General features: G+C 33.2%; 1 pseudogene; it reads left to right on the forward strand.

Moving 5' to 3' along the window:
- The first annotated feature begins 3,384 nt into the window (after positions 1-3,384).
- Positions 3,385-3,503, forward strand: LOC120615338 (uncharacterized; annotated as a pseudogene).
- The last annotated feature ends 15,079 nt before the right edge of the window (positions 3,504-18,582 follow it).

An 18,582-nucleotide genomic window follows, 5' to 3' on the forward strand; every position in this document is an offset into this window, starting at 1 on the left:
AAGACAACTTTATTCATCTTTCTGCTTCTGCCTTCGATCTGTTGATATCACATATCATAGCCATTGAAAAATCATCTGTACAGTCATGAGAGAATAAAAGTGAAAAGGCAAATGATCTCATGCAATTATTATTTAAATGGTTTTGATCTTGGGGACTCATGGAAAAGATCTTCAAGGATCCCCTAAAGATTACAGATCCTCTTTTTAAACCCCTACATATAATTTGCCAACTGCTATAACAATAGTTCTCATTCCTGGCTGCACAATAGAATCATGCAAAACTGTAAAAATACCCAACTCATGATTATATATGGAATACTCTTTGAAAATGTCTACCATAAAGGATTAAAGCTTCTCCAATTGCTATAGTGATACATTTTATTAGGCTGTTGACTCTCTCTTCTCTGACTTTCTCCTCACCTCCTAATCTATCTCCTTAAAACTAAGTAAACCACAGTTTCTTTGCTGATGCCTAATAAATGGCTAAGCCCCATCATTTGCTGTCATTTGGTGAACCAGCCATATACACAATTACAAGATTATTCAACTAAAATCGTTGACTGGTAAAACCAAGGAGGTCAGCATTCTAAAAGGACAAACAAGAGATAAATAACTGGGTTTATGTCAAGAGAGTATAAACAGGGTAGAAATCAGATGAGAAAAAAAGAAAATTCTAAGAGAATTGCTGAATCAATAGAAATTCCTTAAGCTCTGGACACTTAGGAGAGAAGAAAACCCATTGAAGTTGTCAACAGGTTTTAAGCATTGCATAATGGTATTGAGCCCCATTCCCACATTCTGGGCTCAGCATTGTCATGTTCATGTTAGTTGATACTGATTTAGCTTAGTCTCTGTCAAAGCAAGCTTTAAAAAAGCAGTCATGTCTCTTTTTCCCCTCAACGTCCAGTTTTTTTTATATAAAACTAACCTCAGATTTCTTATGTGAGTTCACATTCTTATATGTTTTATTCTTATTTATGTTTTTACATTTCTTGTAATTCTATTTTCTTAGAAATATGATTAAAATTTTGCCTCTCATCTAAGTAAATACTAAAAAATATATGGTGCCAACTAGTTAACCACCTAAGCCATTTGTCACTATGCACTTCTTAGCAATACTTTGACTAAATTTTGAGGTGTCTCATTGCCATGTCTTCCCTTGTTGATTATCCCAGACTTGTCATTGTTCTACTGATAACATATAAAGGACCTGGAGATGGAACTTTCTCAGGAGAAGTATCAATGTACCCTGCCACCTAGTTTCAAGTTCAGTCCCTCCTTGTTCATTCTATGTAATGGGGTCATATTCAGCAGAGTCCCAAGATAGGCTCCAGATGGAGGGTGTAGCATTGGCTTACTAATTCATTGATAATTTTTCTTTCTAGTATGATGAACAGACAGAGATATTTGAAACATTTCATCTAGAATAAGAAGTTAGCTTTAAATATTCTGTTATATTATCTTAGCATCTATCAGAGCTCTAAGTAATATAATAGTAAAGTGATGAAAGAAACAACAGTCCTTCTCAGGTCACTTATATTTCAGAGGATGTTGTGCTTCAATATTTGTGTTTCTGACATTTAAAGTCTCTGTAGTCATATTCTACTAGTCGAGGCCTCCTGCTTCCCATTTACTGTCCCAATGTCTCTGGAAATGATTTATAACATAATTTGTCTCATGATTTCTCTCCAAAAATAATTTACTCATAAAACTGGATTAACATTAATTCATCATCAGGAATGATTCTGATTGATACATAATATAAAAAAATAAGAATTGATTTTTTAATTTGTAATTCATGATGTAAATTCATGATTTTCAAAATGGTGCTTTGCTGGATGATATGAAGTAACATTAAGCACGAGGGGTCTGTACCAGAATTCCTCAGACACTCTATATTTAAGGTTGTTTATTTTGCAGTGTAGGAATTTCTTCCATATTTTACAATTAAATTACTATTTTTATGCTTTAAGTCCTATTTGGCAATAAAACAAAAGTATATGCTTTCTATTATAAATTTTCTTTCCTAATTTATTTTTGATGTAAAAACATTCCGTAGAGAGATTTTCATCTGCATTACATGTGAGTACAGTTACTATAAATTGATTAGTTAGGTTGAATACAATCTAACAAATTCTACCATATAATAGAATTTTTCTAGTGCTGATTTCCTAGGAATGTTTGAATAAATCAATATTTTCCACTTTTGAGCTGCAGGAGAAGTCTCTGAGTGTGTAGTTGACTTTTTTTGTTTCCGGCCTCATGGCTTTCATGAACCATTCATAGCAGCATCCAGTTTTCTTCCAGGATATCATCTCTCCCACTTCACATACCCTGTAGGTAGTGGGAAAGTAAAGCAGGCATTTGTTTCCACCCACCATAGAAGTTAAAGGAATACCTGGAAGCTTCTGTCATCAGATTCCTTCTCTAAATATCAAATTCCAGTTCAGTTTTAAGAATTCCAGTGGTAGTTTTTTGGTGACTGGACTTCAGTATGATGGCCTTCATTCTTGTCTATTCCAAGCTTGGTTCTTAGTTTTTGTTTGTTTTGTTTTGTTTTGTTTTAATTAGTTGTTGTTAATCTTGTACACAATCTTAGCCTTCCAAAAAAATTCAGTTTCTTTTAGTCGTGATTATTCTCTGTTACTTGCAACCAAAGTACCCTGAATGGCATAGTGGAACAATCAAGAACAAAGTTTTTGGATTGTTAAGTTTTATTTCTTTTTTATTTTGAGTCTACTTCAGAAAGAAAGAAAATAATTAAAGGCCAGTGTGTTTAAATTGTTTGATAAAGTGTATAATTTTTTTCCCTATCTTCTTAGTGTTTTAGCAGAGGCTCAAAATTTAAAAGAATACAGTAATTTCCAGGTACATACATAGAGCAAGATGCTAAATCATCTATGCAGCCTGTGGCAAGTACTGTGGAGGTGACTCTGCATTACTTAGCGCTCACCTCCAGGCTTTATACATGAGAGTTAAAAACTTGGAGAGTGGGGGTTATTTTGGAGAGAATTGTCAGTATTTTGTGAATTGAACATACACACACACAACTGTGGTAATTTTTTTCCTATCACCTCAGGTAAAGTGAAGCTTTAGAAGCAATTCTTATAGAGGTTAATAAATGCTTTCTGAAATTTGGGGATGACAGTAAGACTGACTATATATATGTATATATATGTGTATATATATGTGTTTGTGTGTGTGTGTATATATATATACATGTGTGTGTGTGTGTGTGTGTGTGTGTGTGTGTGTATGAAGAGGGAGAGCAAATAAATTGGAAATGTTATATGTATATATATCTAGGAATTGGAGTTGGGCAAATAACTATTCTGCATCCATTTTAAGGAACACTGTTTACTTATAAAAATGATGGTACATTTAGTCTACAGCCATGCCACCCTGAACGTGCCTGATCTCGTCTGATCTTGGAAGCTAAGCAGGGTTGAGCCTGATTAGTACTTGGATAGGAGACAACCTAGGAATACCAGGTGCTGTAGGCATTAAAAAAATGTTGGCACATTTATTCATACAGAAATATTCATAAATATTTGTAAGTAAAAATCAACAATCAACTATGTTTGCTGTATTTTCATATGTATACAAATAATTTTTATAGCCAAATAGTGGAGGAACTAGACAAAAGTAGGAGTACAAGTTATCTCAATGATTTATTCTCCAGATAATTATTCTTTTTTTATATTTTGCTTATCAAAAGTTTTAACTTTGCTATATAATGCAGTTTATGTGTAAAAATATATATGTTTATTTTTCAAGGTAGTTGGCATTTTTTTAAATAGTCAGTATGGCAACAGCCCCAAAGTGTGTTAGTAAAAACAGAGGAACAATTGAAGGTTTTTGAACACTAATTTGAAACATTGATTTCGAGGAATAAAATCATATTTATGGTGCTTGTGAAGATTTGGAGTTAAACAGTCTAGGCTCGGTTTACGGTTCTCAGTTTCTAATGGTATATTCCTGAGCCAGTGTCTTAACCTGTCTGGATCCTAGATTCCTTATCTGTTGAATGAACATGTTAAGGATGGGCACCTGACAGAACTGGGGTGCATTAAGTGAAGCAAAGTTCATAAAGTGTTAGTCTAGCGTCCTTGATAAGATCATCTAATATTGTGATGACAGCGATTATGATGCTTTGATGATGCTCACCATGTTTGTCTTATGAGAACATAGTGATCTAGATCCCCAGTGCAATTCCAAGAGATAATTTGAGTTCCTACTACCTCTCCAGTGTTCAAAACATTTACTGTTGCAATCACTTGGCATAGTGTTCATCATCTGAAGTGCTCCATGACAATTCCCAGAATATCACTTTAAAGTACTTGCAGTGAAGAACAAACAGAATGGATCTAAACTTTTTCAGAGTTGGATTAGTTTTATAGTTCTTCATGTTGTTCTCATTAACCAGAGTTATGTTAATTGTTGTATTAGAAGAAAGACTTCTGTGAATCATTGAGCAAACTGTTTTGTTTTTCTCTTTTTTAATTACATGTCTCCTGTGTTTCTTTAATAATTTAATGTAGGGTATATGTTTCTGTGAATGAAAATACATCCTTCAGAATTTCTCAAACTTATTTTTTTTAAAGAACTATTTGAAAGAGTATGGAAATCATTAACATAGGGTTTCTCTTAAATGTTTTAGAACTTTTATTATTTATAAAAATAACTACCTGGAACTTCTAAGGATGTAATGACATCTTAAATAATTGAATTACTGAGTAATTTTTAAATATATTTGAAGATATAAAGGTAATGTTGAAAATGCTAACTTAGAACCAGATCCTTAATGTCCTCAAAAGAGAAACAATAAAATGATGGAAATAAAGTCAATACTAAATTAATGCCTATAAATGCCTTAAACAAATTCTATAATAAACACAAAATAATCAGGTTATTTATTCCATTAAAATATATGTTTGATAGTTATTTTTATGTTTTTAATTTTTATTTTTCAATTAGAATTGACCTGCAATATTATTTTATATTAGCTTCAGGTGTACAGCATAGTGGTTAGGCACATATAATTTACAAAGTGATCTCCTCAATTACTCTAGTACCCACCTGGCCCTATACATAGTTATTGCAATATAATTGACTGTATTCCCTATGCTGTACTTTGTATCCCTGTAACTATTTTGTAACTACAATTTCTACTTCTTAATCCCTTCACCATTTTTTATCTAGTCCCCCAACACCTCTCCTATCTGGCAACAATCAATTTATTTTGTTCTTTATATTCCACATATAGTGAAATTATGTGGTATTTGTCTTTCTCTGTCTGACTTATTTCACTTAACACAATGCCCTCAAGGCCCATGAATGTCATTGGAAATGGCGAGATTTTAGTTTTTGATTTTATGGCTGAGTAATATTCCACCGTGTGTGTGTGTGTGTGTGTGTGTGTGTGTGTGTGTGTGTGTGCGTGCGTGTGTACTTTTTTATTCGATCATCTATTGATGAGATTGATGAGCAGTTAGGTTACTGCCATATCTTGTCTACTGTAAGTAGGGCTATAGTAAACATAGGGGTGAATATATCTGTTGAAATTAATGTTTTGGATTTATTCATACAAACACACAGAAGTACAATTGCTAGATCATAAGGTAGTTTTATTCTTAATTTCTCGAGGAAACTCGAAACTGTTTTTCATAGTGTCTGTACCAATTTGCAATCCCACCAACAGTGCACAAGGGTTCCCTTTTCAAAACATCCTCACAAACACTTGTTGTTGTTGTTTTTATTTATCGATGATAGCTATTCTGATAAATATGAGGTGATATCTCATTGTGATTTTAATTTGCATGTCTCTAATGATTAGTGACATTGAGCATCTTTTCAAAAGTCTGTTGGCCCTCTGCATTTCCTTTTGGAGAAATGCCTATTCATATTCTTTGCTCATTTTTTAATTGGAATGTTCATTTTTTGGTGTTGAGTATTATGAGTTCTCTTTAAATTTTGGATAGTAACCAACTTAGTAGATTCTTTTAGTTTTGTTGATGGTTTCCTTTGCTAAGCAGAAAAATTTTGGTTTGATATAGTTTCATTTGTTTATTTTTTCTTTTGTTTTCTTTTCTTGAGAAAAATATATATATATTAAAAATATTACTAAAAGCAACATCAGAGAGTTTTCTGCCTATGTCTTCTCCTAGGAGTTTAATGATTTCATGTCTTTAAGTCTAATCATTTTGAGTTGTTTCTTGCATACAGTGTAGAAGGATGGTCCATTTTCATTATTTTGCATGTATCTGTCCAGTTTTCCCAACATCATGTATTGAAGAGACTATCTTTACTCTGTTGTATATTCTTGCCTCCTTTATCGTAGATTAAATAACCATATAGATATGGATTTATTTCTAGTCTCTTTATTCTGTTCTATCTATCTATGTCTCTGTTTTTATGCCAGTACCATACTGTTTTAATTACTATAGCCTTGTAGTATAGTTTGATATCAGGTAGCATGATATCTCCCATTTTGTTCTTTTTCTCAAAATTTCTGTGGCTATTTGGTGTCTTTGATGGTTTCATATAAATTTTAAAATTATCAATTCTAGTTCTGTAAAAAATGTCATTGGTATTTTGGTAAGAATTGCATTGGAACTGTAGATTACTTTGGGTAGCATAGACATTTTAACAATGTTAATTCTTATCCATGAGCACATTATATATTTCCATTTATCTGTATCTTCTTCAACTTTTTTCTTCAACAACATGCAATTTTCTGAGTAGAGGTCTTTCACTTCTTTTGTTAAATTTATTACTAGGTATTTTATTGTTTTTGATGCAATGGTAAATTGAATTGTTTTTTTAACAACTTTTTCTGGTAGTTCATTATTGATATATAGAAATGTAATTTCTGAATATTAATTTTGTATCCTGTTACTTTACTGAATTCATTTATCTGTTCTAATAGTTTTTGTGGAATCTTTAGAGTTCTCTATGTACAGTATCATATCATCTGCAAATAATGATTGCTGTGGCTAAGACTTCTAATACTATGTTGAATAAAAGTGGTGAAAGTGGACATTTTTATTTCATTCCTGATCTTAAAAAAAATGCTTTTAGCTTTTCCCCATTGAGTATGATATTAGCTGATGGTTTGTCATATATGGCCTTTTTTATGTTGAGGTATGTTCTTTCTATTCCCACTTTGCTGAGAGTTTTTATCATAAATGGATGCTGGATTTGGAAAACATTTTCTTCAACATCTATTGATATGATCTTACAATTTATATTCTTCAATTTGTTAATGTAGTATATCACATTGATTGTTTTGTGGAGTTGAATCAATCCTGCATCCCAGGTGTTAATCTCACTTGATCATGATATATAATCTTTCAATATATTGTGGAATTCAGTTTGCTAATATTTAGTTGAGAATTTTTGCATCTGTGTTTATCAAGAATTTCAGTATATATATTAATGTCTTTATCTGGTTTGGGAATCAAGATAATGGTAGCTTCGTAGAATGAGCTTAGGCGCTTTCCCTTCTCTAATATTTTTAAATAGTCTGAGAAGAAGAGGTGTTAATTCTTCTTTGAATATTTGTTAAAAATTCATCTGTGAAGCCATCCAGGCTAGGACTTTTGTTTTTTGGGAGTTTTTTGATTACTAATTCAATTTCATTAATAGTAATTGGTCATTTAAATTTTCCGTTTCTTTATGACTCAATCTTGGAAGATTGTTTTTTCTAGGAATGTATCCTTTTCTTCCAAATTGTTCAATTTGTTTGCATATAATTGCTCATAGTATTTTCTTATAACACTTTGTATTTCTCTGGAGTCAATTGTTACTTCTCTTTCGTTTCCGATTTTATTTTGGGGTCTTATTTCTTTTTTGTTGTTCATGAATCTGGTTAAAGTTTTGTCAATTTTGTTTATCTTTTAGAACCAGCTCTTTGTTTTGTTGATCTTTTGTATTGTGTTTTAGACTCTGTTTATCTCTGCTCTGATTTTTATTATTTTCTTCTTTCTATTCACTTGGGCTTTGTTAGCTGTTATTTTTCTAGTTCCTTTAGGTATGAGATTAGATTATTTATTTAAGATGTTTCTTATTCCTTGAGGTAGACTTGCATTTCTATGAATTTCCCTCTTAGGAAGGACTGCTTTCTCTGTGCCCCATAGGTTTTGTCATTCTGTTTTCATTTTCATTTATCTCAAGGTATCTTTTGATATTTTCCTTGATCTCATTATTAACCTATTCATTGTTTAGTACCATGTTATTTAGCCTCCATATGTTTGTGCATTTTTCAATTTTTTCCTTGTAACTGATTCCTAATTTCATAGCATTGTTGTTGAATAAGACTCTACATGATTTCAATCTTCTTAAATTTACTGAGACTTGTTTTGTGGCCTACATGTGGTTTATCTTGGAAAGTTTCCACATGCACTTGAGCAGAATGTGTATTCTACTGCTTTGGGTAGAAATGCTCTAAAAATATCAATTAAGTCCATCTGGTCTAGTGTACTGTTTAAGGCCACTGTTTTCTCATTGATTTTCTGTCTGGAAGAACTGGCCATTGGTATCAATGAGATGTTAAAGTCCCCTACTATGACTATATTATTGTCAATCACTTCCTGTATGTCTGTCAGTCAATTTTTGTTCCTATGTGGGATGTATAAATATTTACTAGGGTTATATTTTTTTGAACTGATCCTTTATCATTATGTAATGTCCTTCTTTGTCTTTTATAATAGCCTCTGTTTTAAAGCCAATTTTGTCTAATGTAAGTATTGCTACCCCAGCTTTTAAAATTTCCATTTGCATAAAATATCTTTTTCCATTCCTTTACATTTATCTGTGTGCGTTGCTCTATCTGAAGTGGGTCTCTTGTAGACAGCATATGTATGGGTTTGATTTCTTATCCATTCTGCTACCACCCTATGTCTTTTGAATGGAGCATTTTATCCACTTACACTTAAAGTGATTATTGATAGGTGCAATGTTATTGCCATTTTATTATTCATAGTTATGTCATTTTTTTCCCTTTCCTTTCTTCTTCTTAACGAAGTCTCTTCAATGTTTCTTGTAATACTGTCTTGATAGTGGTGAAATCTTTTAGCTTTTTTTTCTATGGGAATCTCTTCATCTCATCTTCAATTTTAATTGATAGCCTCGCTGGGTAAAGTAGTCTTGGTTCTAGTCTTGTTTATCATAACTTTAAATATTTTCTGCCATTCCTTTCTGGTCTTCAAAGTTTTCTTGAGAAATCAGCTGACAGTCTTAAGGGAGTACCCTTATAAGTAACTAGCTGCCTTGCACTTGCTGCTTTTAGCATTCTCCCTTTGTCTTTAGCCTTTGCCTTTTTAATTATAATGTGTCTTGGTGTGGATCTGTTTGAGTTCACCTTGTTTGGGACTCTCTGCACTTCATTGACTTGTATGTTTACTTCCTTCACCAAGTTAGGCAAGTTTTCAGTCAATTTTCCTCAAATAGGTTCTCAATCCCTTGATTTCTCTCTTCTTTTTATGGAACTCCTATGAAGTGAATGTCGTTACACTTGATGTTGTTCCAGAGTTCCTTTAAACTATCCTCATTTTTTAAATTCTTTTTTCTTTTTACCATTACAATTGAGTGTTTTCTGGTACTTCATCTTACAAATCACTAATTTTATCCTCTGCTTCATCCAATCTACTATTAATTCCTTCTAGTGTATTCTTCATTTTGGTTATGATATTCTTCATTTCTGACTTGTCCTTTTTTATGATTTCTATGTCCTTTTATATGCTTACTATTTCTTTGTTGAAATTCTCACTTAGCTGATCTATTCTTTTCCTAAGTTCATTGAGCATCCTTATACCCAATGTTTTGGACTCTGCATCTGGTAGGCTGCTTGTCTTCATTTGTTTAGTTCTTTTTCTGGAGCTTTGTTCTGTTCTTTCATTTGGGGCATTTTTCTTTGTCTCCTCATTTTAGCTGCCTCTTGCGTTTGTTTCTATGTATTAGGTAGGGCTCATATGTCTCCCAGTCTTACTAGAGAGGTCTTATGTAGTAGATGTGCTGTGGGGCCAGTGGGACAGTCTTCCCTGGTCATCTGCACCAGGTGCTCAAAGAGTAACACTTGTGTAGCTGTGTGTACTCTCTTGTTGCAGTCGAGTCTGATTGTTGACACGTCAGTGAATGGAATCGACTCGCTAACTGACTGGCTGTGAGGACTGGTTATGTCCACAATGTACAAGCTGCTGTGTAGTGGCTGATCATATAAAATGGGGTTCACCCCAGTGGGTTCTCATGCCTGTTGAGACCACTCTTTGGGTATTCCTCTTGTGGGCTAATCAGGTGGCGCTCTATTGAGGTTCATGCCAGCCTCCCGGTGTATTTGCTCTGGAGCCCATTGAGAGGGGCTCCTGTGCAGACCATAGTCAGCCACTGCCTATGACCATCTCGGGGCTACCTGATAGAAGCTACAAAGCTCTCTGTGTTTGTTTGCTGCCTGAGCTGGACCTGAAGTTATGTGAGAGAGTCCATGTGGTGAACTGAGGCTGACTACACCAGTACCGGGCCTGAGGTAGCTCAGCAAAATGACCAGAGCACCTCCAGGCCTGAGATGCCTGCCAGCTGCTGGTAAGGCTCGGCAGCTGAATGAGCCTTGGGAGTACCAGAGTTATTGAGGCAGGGTCTCAGAGAGTCACCAAGGTGGGGCAAGTGATATTCTCCAGGTTCATGTAGATTTAAATTTGTTGCCAGTGCTAAGCCTATGGCCACTTGCAAAAGTCTCAGCTCACACTGAAGCAAACTGCTGCCCATCTATGGCCTACAGATACCCAAGATTTGGCCAAGAAATGCTGCAGCTAGGGCTGAGATGGTAGCCTGCCACTGAAAGTGTCTCCCAAGATGCACAAACTGAGTCCTGTTGATTGCTGCTGAAGGAACATCCTACTGAGAGTGCAGGATACACCTAATGCCCAGTAAACACCCAAATTTGCCACCGCCAGACAATTTGAGAGTTCAGTGGGGTGGAGTCTCAGGGAGTCGCCAGAGTAGAGCAAGTGTATGTCACCAGGCCAATAAAGATTCAGTTTTGGCCATGTGAGGGGAAGATTCAACACAGTCACGATGGCACTTGCCTGCAGGCTGCACAGGAGGAGGACTCAACAAAGAAATAATGGTGGCGCTCACTCCAGACTTCTCCCTAAGGCCACACAACTCAGTATCTTTAGCACCTCCTGAGCTGTTGCCCCTTCATGGAAGCCCAGGATGATTGATTACCTGAGAGTAAGTGAATCTGTGCACAGGATCTTTAAGGGAACATCCAGATTTCCAGCTGCCTCCTGTCTCACATGGACAGCCCAAATTCCCACTGATTTTCAGAGCCAGATTTTATGAGAACTCCTTTTTCTGGTACTGGAACCCTGGGAGCCTCCAGGCTGGGCCTGGGGCCCCTCTCTTCTCAGTAGCATGCCATCCATATCCAAGATATCTCTCCTGATGCTCAACTGCCACATGCGGGTGTGGAGCCAGCCCATTTTGCATCTTTGCCCTTCTTATCAGTCTCATTGTGGTCTGTTTATTTCCCCAGTTATAGGAGTTATATTTGGCTAGCCTTCAAATTGTTTCCCAGATTGATTGTCTCATAATTTAGTTGCAATTTTAATATGGTCATGAGAGTAGGAGAGCACAGCATTTACCTACCCCGCTATCTTCTCTGTTAGATAGGTTTTAAAGAATTGGTTGGTCTTAAATAACTAATTGCTTAATATTATCTATTTTTAAAAAAATGTGACTACAGCTAAACGTATGACATAATTTATTTTGAGCCTTTCAATTTTCTCAACTAGAGACTTAAAATTACTCTTAATTTTTTAAAAAAAAACAAAAAACAAAAAAAAAACACCCTAATTTAAAGTCTTTCTAAAATCTTATTTGGCTCCTTTCAGTTTCTAAACTATATTGATTTGTTTTATATTTCCTTATTGAAACAAATCATCTTGTTAATGTTTTCCATTTATTTATGAGAATCTGTTGATTCGTATTTAGTTTGCAGTTTTTCCCTGGATGCAAACAGCAAGGGCACCAGTTAGGTCAGTGTTTTCTGGAAATAGGCGATTCTTCATGAAAACTGGAACAAAACCAGCTGAGCTCAATAAAAAAAACACCACTGGCTCTGGCCTCTGTCTCAGGCTACATTCAAAATTACCCTAAATTACAATAACCATAAACTTAAGTTACTGTCATTTGAAAAGAGATAGAGGTGATTTTATAGACAATTTGAGAGTTCAGTGGGGTGGAGTCTCAGGGAGACTGAAACACAGTTTGTCTGAAAAAAATATATTTATACATAAAAATTCTAGACATACAATAAAAATACTTTGCCACTTTGTGTTATTCCTAAAGAGTAAGGATACATGCTACTAACAGGATACAAATAATTTTCATCAATAATCAATAGGCCTGATCGGACATTTTACATGCAAACACTAAAATGTCACAATCAGGCATTTCATATAGACATTTCAAAAAACAGTATGTTCTTCATACACAAACTAGAAAATTTTATTATATTCATCTTTTATTCTCCAAGTTTTTGATATTTCCTCTTCTAATATTTTACTAAATTTTAAACCTACTCTAGGTACTTTTAAAGATTTTAACTTTCTTCAGTTATAAAATATTTCAAACATACTGAAAAGTACAGAAAATATTCTAATGGACATATGTATATTTCCCACACAAATTTAACTACCTTCATATTTTATGACAATTGTTCCAAATAGTTTTTAAACAAGCAAAACATTAATGATATAAAAAGAGTTCAATTCTATTTCCTCCCATTTCCTTCATTCCACACATAGTTTTAAATACTTCATTGCTGGGTATTATCCTGGATGCAAAGAATTCACAACAGTGAATACGGGCCAAGTCCCAGTTCCCATGTGACTCTCTCATGTCTTACTAAGAGAGACAGATAATATATAATGAAGTATAATTATATATCAAATACTGTTGATTGCTATGACAAAAGGTATAGTAAAATAAAAAAATTAGATTTTGAAAGTGAATTTCTTAAAGGAGAATTTATTTTTATTTACCTACTTTTCCACATGTGACTTGAGATTATTAATGACTACTAAAATATTGCAGTTTCAAAGTATGATATTTTTCAACAAATCTTTAATTGGTCACTCCTTTCTAGTGAAAAATGTCCGTGGTCAAGAAATAAGCTTAGATAATCTTGTTTTTCAATACACTCTATTTTTAGAGCAATTTTATGTTCACAGCAAAATTGAGCAGGAATTACAGCATTACCATTCTCCCCTCCACACCATTTATCTGCACCTCTCCTACTATCAACATTTTCACCAGAGACTTACTACATTTGTTACAAATGATACACATACTTTTATAAATCATTATCACCCAAGTCTAGTATACATTAGGGTTCCCTACATTAGGACATGGTGTTATACATTTTATGGATTTTGACATATGTACAATGACACGTATCCACAATTATAGTATCATGCAGAATAGTTTTGCTAAAAATGCTCTCTCACCCTTCCCCCATGAAAACCACTGAACTTTTACTGTCTTCATAATTTAGCCTTTTCTAGAATGTCGTAAAGTTGAAATTATGCAGTACAGTTGTCCTTTATCTGCAGTTTCCCTTTCCTAGATTTTTGTTATCCTCAGTCAACACATTATAAAAATATTAAATGAGAAGTTCCAGAAATAAAATATTCAATAGTTGTAAATTACATACCATTCAGAATACTGTGATGAAATTTTGCGCTATCTACTCTGGACATGAATCACTACTTTGTCTGGCATCTCCCAGCTGTAGATGGTTCCTGCTCGTTAATCACTTAGTAGCCATCTTGGTTATGAGATTGACTACCTCAGTCTCACCATACTTGTTTAAGCAACCCTTATTTTACTTACTAATGACCCTAAAGACTAAGAGTAGTGATGCTGGCAATTTGGATACACAAAAGAGAGGCCATAACCTCTTTCTTGAAGTAAAAAGGTGAAATCTCTTGATTTAATAAGGAAAGAAAAAATGTATGCTGAGTTGCTAAGATCTATGGAAAGAATGAATCTTTATCTTTGAAATTGTAAAGAAAAAAAAGAAATTTGTGCTAGCTTTACTATCTCATGTGCTGAAAAAGTTATAGCCACAGTGCTGATAACTGCTTAAGATGGAAAAGACATTACTTTATGAATGGAAAACATAAACAGAAAGAGCCACATTAACATAAGGTTTATTACATTATATTGTTATAATTGTTCTATTTTATTATTAGTTATAGTTGTTAATCTCTTACTGTGACTAATTTATAAATTAAACTTTATCATAGATATGAATGTACAAGAAAAAATCATATATATAGGTTTTGATATTTTTCAGGTTTCAGGCATTTATTGGAGACTTGACACATATTTCTAACAGGTAAGGAGAACTACTATATATAGTCTTTTCAGATTGGCATCTTTCACTTAACGCACAAGTAAATTCCATCTTTTTTTTATTTTTACAGCTTGATAGCTTTTTTTTTTTTAAGCACTGAATAGTATTCCATTGTCTGAATATACCACAATTTATCCATTCACCTACCAAACGACATCTTGTTTGCTTACGAGTTTGGGCAATTATGAATAAAACTGCTATAAACATTCATGTGCAAGTTTTTGAGTGAACCTAAGTTTTCAAATCCTTTGAATAAATACCAAGAAGTATTATTACTGGATCATATGATAAGAGTATATTTAGTTTTATAAAATAATGCCAAAAAATCTTTCTAGGCGGCTGTACCATCTTTCATTCACATCAATAATAAATTAGAGTTCTTATGCTCCACAGGATCACCAGAATTTGGCATTGTCAGTATTTGGGTTTTTTGTCATTCTGATAGGCATATAGTGGTATCCTATTGTTTCAGTGTGCAATTTCCTAATGACATATGACATTAAACATCTTTTCATATGCTTATTTCTCATCTATATATATTTTTTCTTTTTTCTTTCTTTTTTTTTTTTGCCAAGTGTTTGTTCAGATTTTTTGGCCCCGATTTTTTTTTTGTTGTTGTTGTTCCATCAAGTTGTCTGTTTTCTTATTATTGTGTTTAAAAAAATTCTTGGTATATTTTGGTTAATAATTCTTTATCATATATATCTTTTAAAAATATTTTCTCTCAGTCTGTGTCTTCGCTTCTAATTCTCTTAACAGTGTTTTATGCAGAGTAAAAGTTTTTAATTTTTATAAAGTCTAACTCATTCATTATTTTTTTTATGGATCATGCTTTTGGTATTGTATCTAAAGTCATCACCACACCCAAAGTAATCTGGATTTTTCTCCCATGCTATCTTCTAAGATTTTTATAGTTTTGCATTTTACATTTAGGCCTATGATTCATTTGGAGATGATTTTTGTAAAGGGTGTAAGGTCTATGGTTAGATTTCTCTTTTTGCATGTAGAAGTCCATTTGTTCTAGCACTATTGCTGAAAATACTAGTGTGTGCGTGTAGGTGTGTGTGTGTATTTATGTACGTGTGTGTATATACACTTATACACATATACACATATACACACACATACATACTGATAGAGAGAGAGAGAGAGAGAGAGAGAGAGAGAGAAGGAACCTTTACTCCATTGTCAAAAATCAGTTGACTATATTTGTGAGGATCAATTATTTTTAATTCTGGATATATTCTGAAAATACTGCAAAAGAGATGCATTGAATGTCAAAAGATGGAATGTGAGAGAGGAAGCAAGAGTGACACTGCAAATTTTGGTCAAGAGGATTTTAAGGAAGAATAAGTTTAGTAAAAACGTGAAGTCCTATTTTGCCTGTTAAGTTTAATAGTTTATTGGAAATCCAAGTGGAAGTGTTAAGTAAGCATTTGGTATGACTGTCAACATGAAGATACAAATTGTAGAGTCACCAGCATATAGATTATATTTAAAACTGATTAAGAGTCTGACTCCACCAATCCATAATTTAAAAGAAATAAACAGTGACCCCATCAACAGTTCTTCAAGTTTGAAAAATAGCACCTTCATAGACTAACAACTTACTATCAATCTATTATAATGCCATAGAGTAGTTATATATACCCAGCAGAATGCAGATTTCTAATTAAGCATATCCTATATCTGTGTCCTTATTCTTCAATCTTTATAACATAGCTTCACATTCCATTTTCTCCTATCTGTGATTTTCTACTTATCTCTGTTTTATCATTTCTGTGATTCTTAAGAAAGACTAGAAGCAGAGGTATTATTTGGAGAGATAACATGAAGGCCAAATTAAAATCAATATTAGAGATAGAATTGAGTTATAGAGTCAAGAAATATTTTTAAAACAAAATTGAAAAATCAGTTTGAATTAGTTTTCTAAAACTGCTATAATAAAGTATCATAAACTAGAGATATAAAGCATAAATTTATTCTTTCACTTTTTTGGAGGCAAAAAGTCTGAAATCAAGGTGTCATCAAGACCATACCATCTCTAAAAGCTCTAGGGAAAATTCTCCCATGACTCTTCCTACATTTTGATGGTTACTGGCAATCTTTAGCTTTCCATATATCATAACAGTATTATTCTAATCTCTGCTTCTTTGTTCATATGGCCTTCATCTCTTTCTGTGTGTCTTTTATATCTCTGGATCTTTGGATTTTAGGCCTGCTCTTATCCAGTATAACCACATTTTTACTTAACTAGATCTGCAAAGACTATTTCCAAGTAAGGTCACATTTACAACTACTAGGAATTAGGATTTTGATCTGTCTTTTAAGGCAACACAGTTCAAGCCACAAAACAGTTGAATGTGGGAAGTAGGATGGAAAGGGAAGAGTCATGTGTTATTCTCTGGATTCTGCCTAAATGGTGAGCTAATTTGGGCGAGGGTTGGACAGGAGGAAAAATAATTCTAAGTTTGAGTGCCTATTGGAAGTTCAGACTCAAGAGATGGCTGTATATATTTGAAGCTTGGTAGAATTCTGAACAGTATATAGAGTCATCCACATATAGGTAGTTATGTAAACATAAAAGTTAATAAACAAATGAGATAATCATAGCTAACTATAGTAAGCACTTACTTTGTGCCAGCCACTGTACTGAACACTTAGTGTGAATTAACCAATGTAATCCTTATAAGAACCTTATAAATTTGCTACAATTATTATTCTCATTTTACAGGTTTGGAAATTGAGTCACAGAGAGATTAAATAACTTGCTTAAGCTAGTAAATTGCTGAGGCAGGATTTCATTCCAGACTGAGTAGAGAGCCCATATGAATAACAACTTCTTTAGATATCTCCTGCTGTGTGTCGAAAGAGAGCAACAAGAAACAGAGAGATAGATACCAATATATGGAGTCATTGAAGAAATGATAGCTGCTTACCCTGGAGCTAAGATTATCCTACTCTGAGGAGTTTTTCCTGTTCTCCATAACTTTAGAGGATAGAATTATGGCTGATAGGTGACAGTGAAGAAAGTCTAACACACAATTAGAGCTATCTAAAATGAAATGTCAAATTTTAAGGCAAAATGATGTCTTTCTCCTTAAGCTTCTGAATATTCGGAAGTCTTTTAAAGGATGTTACAATATTGGAATGATGCTAGAAAAACTTTTGAAGGAAGTTATAAAGGGATGCAAGAGTACATAGCCATTAAGATGCATTCCAACGACAAGATTTTGTGAGCTCTTGTTTTATTTAAGAATAACAATAAAAATAATTATTGAATAAATAGGTACAATATGAAATATAAAATTATAGTTTTAAATTAATATGTTTATGCATAGAAAAAGTTATAGCAAATGTAAAGTTACCTCTGAGTTGTGAAATTACATTTGATTGAAAATCAAATTTTCAATCTTTATACAAATTAGATACATTTTGAAAACAGATTTTAAGAACTTATACTCAAGAAAAAATACAGATTGCTATGAATACAAGATTCAAAAAATTGTTCCAACATGAAAATAAGAATATATTGACACAGTTGCATTTACAAAGCATTCGATAGAGCCTACTTATAGAGAACTATGAGGCCGTGGCATTTTTTAGACCTGTTGCAACTCCAAGTTCTGAAACTGATGAATATGTGAGAAATATTTATCTGATTTTTTTTTTTTTATCATCTACACTGTTATTGCTTAGAGAGCAGTGGTGACTTCCTTTTTTAAAAATATATTTTGTAGTAGAAAATGTTTATTTAAACTCACATATTTCAGTAAGGAACTGATGTTAGATCCAGGATTTCTAGACTACAGAATATAATTAAGAAATATTTTTTTAAAAAAAGACTAGAATAGAAAGTCTTTTTGAAACTGCAATGTGTGTGCAGAAACCATCCTGAACTATGAAATGGAATATAATCAGATTTTACTAGAATAGATACAATTCAAAATTTGTAATAAGAGATTATATCTGAGCGAGAAGGCTTACTTTATAAAGAGTGCCTTCAATAGTATTAGTTTTACTTAACTGATGATTCTAAGGACTCTAAATTAAATGATGCTTGGTGGTTATAATATTAATTATTAGAAGTAAATCATATTGAATTATAGTTGAAGGTCCTTTAATTTGGAAAATAGAGTTTGTTAAAGCAATAAAAATTGGAA

The sequence above is a fragment of the Pteropus medius genome, unplaced genomic scaffold, assembly GCF_902729225.1.
Source record: "Pteropus medius unplaced genomic scaffold, Ma_sr-lr_union100, whole genome shotgun sequence".
Classification (NCBI taxonomy): domain Eukaryota; kingdom Metazoa; phylum Chordata; class Mammalia; order Chiroptera; family Pteropodidae; genus Pteropus; species Pteropus medius.